This window comes from Schistocerca americana, unplaced genomic scaffold, assembly GCF_021461395.2.
Source record: "Schistocerca americana isolate TAMUIC-IGC-003095 unplaced genomic scaffold, iqSchAmer2.1 HiC_scaffold_98, whole genome shotgun sequence".
NCBI lineage: Eukaryota > Metazoa > Arthropoda > Insecta > Orthoptera > Acrididae > Schistocerca > Schistocerca americana.
This window is the reverse complement of record NW_025726763.1, coordinates 65,001-70,000: the sequence shown is the minus strand read 5'-3', so window position 1 is coordinate 70,000 and position 5,000 is coordinate 65,001. Positions and strand designations below refer to the sequence as shown.

Genomic DNA, 5,000 nt, shown 5'->3' with positions numbered 1-5,000 from the left:
AAATGCTTTCGCTTCTGTTCGTCTTGCGACGATCCAAGAATTTCACCTCTAACGTCGCAATACGAATGCCCCCGCCTGTCCCTATTAATCATTACCTCGGGTTCCGAAAACCAACAAAATAGAACCGAGGTCCTATTCCATTATTCCATGCACACAGTATTCAGGCGGGCTTGCCTGCTTTAAGCACTCTAATTTGTTCAAAGTAAACGTGCCGGCCCACCGAGACACTCACTCAAGAGCACCCTGGTAGGATTGCAACGGGGTCCGCCTCGGGACGCACGAGCACGCACGAGGCGCGTCGCACGCCTTCAGCTCGCCCCACCGGCAGGACGTCCCACGATACATGCCAGTTAAACACCGACGGGCGGTGAACCAACAGCGTGGGACACAAATCCAACTACGAGCTTTTTAACCGCAACAACTTTAATATACGCTATTGGAGCTGGAATTACCGCGGCTGCTGGCACCAGACTTGCCCTCCAATAGATACTCGTTAAAGGATTTAAAGTGTACTCATTCCGATTACGGGGCCTCGGATGAGTCCCGTATCGTTATTTTTCGTCACTACCTCCCCGTGCCGGGAGTGGGTAATTTGCGCGCCTGCTGCCTTCCTTGGATGTGGTAGCCGTTTCTCAGGCTCCCTCTCCGGAATCGAACCCTGATTCCCCGTTACCCGTTACAACCATGGTAGGCGCAGAACCTACCATCGACAGTTGATAAGGCAGACATTTGAAAGATGCGTCGCCGGTACGAGGACCGTGCGATCAGCCCAAAGTTATTCAGAGTCACCAAGGCAAACGGACCGGACGAGCCGACCGATTGGTTTTGATCTAATAAAAGCGTCCCTTCCATCTCTGGTCGGGACTCTGTTTGCATGTATTAGCTCTAGAATTACCACAGTTATCCAAGTAACGTGGGTACGATCTAAGGAACCATAACTGATTTAATGAGCCATTCGCGGTTTCACCTTAATGCGGCTTGTACTGAGACATGCATGGCTTAATCTTTGAGACAAGCATATGACTACTGGCAGGATCAACCAGGGAGCTGCGTCAACTAGAGCTGAGCAGCCGGCCGCCCGGGAGTGTGTCCCGGGGGCCCGCGCGAACACGCAAGCGTCCGCTCAATTATTCTGCAAACAGGAGGAGGCTGAGCTCCCCTGCACAATACACCTCGAAACCCTCTCAGGTCCCGGCGGCGCGCAGCGCCGTCCTAAGTACTTGGTCGGGTTCGAGAGAGGCGCAATCGCCCGGAGTTTGGCGAGTAGACGCTTTAGGTGCGACCACCCGTGCTCCCAACTGAGCTTGCCGCTGCCGACAGAGGCCCGGGAGCGTGCTGTCGTGGCATTGCCGGCGGGAGACAACACGCGCCACCTACGGTGGCCGGCAGCTCCAACGCCAGCGCCACAGAAGGACAAAAGCCCCACTTGGGTGCCGAAGCGAACGCGCCAACACGTCCGCACAGCTGCGATACAAACCACCTGCGAGAACCGCAGAGGCGACCGAGCAGCAGACGGCGTCGCGGCGCCGAGCGCCGGGCGGCGGCGCATCCTCAGCGCACACAGTCCTCAATCGGACCAGCACACTGCAGATGTCCACCGCGCTTCGCACCGGGCCCGCGAGGACCTACTTTGGCCGCACGGCGCCGCGTGCAGGGTGCGCCGGCGCGCAGCTGCGCCGCCTGCCGCCTCCGTCGGCCGGCGCGCCTGCCACTGGCCGCCCCCACCAGCCGGCTGTAGCGCGTGCGCCCACGCACCGCGCGGCCAGCACGCCGGGAGGCCCCCCCTCACCGGCCGGGGACGGTCCCACCCAGCCACCGCCGCGTATCGCTTCACACCCACATGCCATTCACGTTCGTGGGCATGGTGGGTATCGCTGAAACAACCGGTTGGTAGCTCAACCGATCGTCGCCATCACTGATTCACCTCTAGCGAGAACAACCGCACCACAACGGTTTACCAGTTGTTCATTTGCGTAACGTCACCAGCAAACGTAGACGTCCATCGCCATTTGCAAATTCAACGATTGTTGCATGCCTGTGTCAGGTGTCACGACACACTATGTCTGCCCACATACACGCAACAACATGTGCACGCTTCGCGAACACGTGGAAGGTGGCCCCCGTACGTATGCGATGTCCATTGCGCGAACGACTGTCAACCGGCCTCTGTCGCATGTCGCAGATGTGGAACGCAGTGCACCATGCTATCACGGTGAGTGAGAAGAGACGACTACGTCTGACAACACGCGCCACTACATCAACAGACGGCTCATGCTGATCGCCATCCACGGCATACCATACTGCAATCCAGCTCTTATAGGGAGACGACACGTAGCTGAGTGCACAATATTTGGACCGTATGGTTCGCCGTTGTTGGCGCAGTCGTGGTACGGTCACACATGTACCACGATGTATCATTCAGTACATGAGGACCAATGTGCAGTACAGTGTGTGATTTGGACGTACAACATCAGCGGACAGTTGACACAAGCCGTACCACAACGTAGGCTGTGCTTCGCCATGCGAATGCCAATGAACAACTGCGAAGGGCATTGAGCATGTACGTCCTGCTGCCATCCGCATTACAGTGTATAGCTGCAAGGTGTTTAACATGAAGCGATACTCTGGGGACCGGGCAGTGCGGGTAGCAAACTATATTGCGGGGGTTGCAGTTAGGCAACACTACACTAATTTAACGCGTCGTATGACAATTACAGAGCAGGTTAAGGCCCAACGTGTGTTGGGTTAAGGCCCAACGTGTGTTGGGTTAAGGCCCAACGTGTGTTGGGTTAAGGCCCAACGTGTGTTGGGTTAAGGCCCAACGTGTGTTGGGTTAAGGCCCAACGTGTGTTGGGTTAAGGCCCAACGTGTGTTGGGTTAAGGCCCAACGTGTGTTGGGTTAAGGCCCAACGTGTGTTGGGTTAAGGCCCAACGTGTGTTGGGTTAAGGCCCAACGTGTGTTGGGTTAAGGCCCAACGTGTGTTGGGTTAAGGCCCAACGTGTGTTGGGTTAAGGCCCAACGTGTGTTGGGTTAAGGCCCAACGTGTGTTGGGTTAAGGCCCAACGTGTGTTGGGTTAAGGCCCAACGTGTGTTGGGTTAAGGCCCAACGTGTGTTGGGTTAAGGCCCAACGTGTGTTGGGTTAAGGCCCAACGTGTGTTGGGTTAAGGCCCAACGTGTGTTGGGTTAAGGCCCAACGTGTGTTGGGTTAAGGCCCAACGCGGGTTAGGTTAAGGCCCAACGCGGGTTAGGTTAAGGCGCAACGCGGGTTAGGTTAAGGCGCAACGCGGGTTAGGTTAAGGCGCAACGCGGGTTAGGTTAAGGCGCAACGCGGGTTAGGTTAAGGCGCAACGCGGGTTAGGTTAAGGCGCAACGCGGGTTACGTTAAGGCGCAACGCGGGTTACGTTAAGGCGCAACGCGGGTTACGTTAAGGCGCAACGCGGGTTACGTTAAGGCGCAACGCGGGTTACGTTAAGGCGCAATATAGGTTAGGTTAAGGCGCAATATAGGTTAGGTTAAGGCGCAATATAGGTTAGGTTAAGGCGCAATACGGGTTAGGTTAAGGCGCAATACGGGTTAGGTTAAGGCGCAATACGGGTTAGGTTAAGGCGCAATACGGGTTAGGTTAAGGCACAATACGGGTTAGGTTAAGGCACAATACGGGTTAGGTTAAGGCACAATACGGGTTAGGTTAAGGCACAATACGGGTTAGGTTAAGGCACAATACGGGTTAGGTTAAGGCACAATACGGGTTAGGTTAAGGCACAATACGGGTTAGGTTAAGGCACAATACGGGTTAGGTTAAGGCACAATACGGGTTAGGTTAAGGCACAATACGGGTTAGGTTAAGGCACAATACGGGTTAGGTTAAGGCACAATACGGGTTAGGTTAAGGCACAATACGGGTTAGGTTAAGGCACAATACGGGTTAGGTTAAGGTACAATACGGGTTAGGTTAAGGTACAATACGGGTTAGGTTAAGGTACAATACGGGTTAGGTTAAGGTACAATACGGGTTAGGTTAAGGTACAATACGGGTTAGGTTAAGGTACAATACGGGTTAGGTTAAGGTACAATACGGGTTAGGTTAAGGTACAATACGGGTTAGGTTAAGGTACAATACGGGTTAGGTTAAGGTACAATACGGGTTAGGTTAAGGTACACATTGTTGTAAGGAAAGGTGTTTTGGGGGGGGGGGGGGGGGCCGGTTTGTTGATTGTGATTATCGTAAGTAAATGACTGCGGCATCATCTGATTTGCCACGTCAGGGTGCACCTTTGGCTCATAACAGGCGGCGCTCTGATTCCATGCTTGTGGCAGACCTGTGTCTTTCATTCCTGCCATTGTTTGTGTGGTGTGACAGGAGGCAGTATTGTGATGTTGGGTGCACCCCTGTGTAGGACATGTGTGGGTGTTGGTGGCTTAGCTGAGCAATGGTGGTTGTCGGAAGGGTGAGATATTCTGTTTTGTGAGTGGACCTCCCGGTCTGGTTATGATAGTGTGGATTGTCTAATGTGGCAGAGAGGATGCACTGGGTGTTGTTCCATGCTGGTGCTTACATATTGTCTGTGTGCCTGTTACAGGCAGAGAGTAGTGCGTGATAAGAGTGTCTGGCTGACGTGTGATTGTGAGCAGAGTCTTTCAGCATGTATACGGACAGTTGTATACATTATCTGTATTCTGATGGCTCTATCTATTACTAATCAGCGCCGTGTATACGTTTAATCCGGTTCCAGTCGAAACTATTGTATCTCTGTACATTAGTGACACGGCGAGCCCGCTATGTAGTTACTCGTCTCGGCAGCTTCCACCGGTGTATCGCAAATGATTATAAGGAATCAGTCTAGTCGTCAATACCGATAGTGTGACGTCACATGTCTGGGGTGGGGGACGCTGCGCCCTTCCGGTGGGTCATGGCCTAGGAAGACTCTTCCCACGCAGGGGGGCTTGGACTGTCATTGACTCTTCCGAGTAATATACTTGCCGTACGTTTTTGCGAC

General features: G+C 53.9%; 1 non-coding gene across 1 annotated transcript in view; it reads right to left on the bottom strand.

Annotated features, from left to right (window-relative positions):
- The window catches only part of LOC124593302, a 1,910-nt gene extending 864 nt beyond the window's left edge, over nt 1-1,046 (bottom strand). The window contains exon 1 of the ribosomal RNA XR_006977949.1: nt 1-1,046. This exon is cut by the window's left edge and continues 864 nt beyond it. This is a non-coding gene — a ribosomal RNA (small subunit ribosomal RNA).
- Between the last annotated feature and the right edge of the window lie 3,954 nt (nt 1,047-5,000).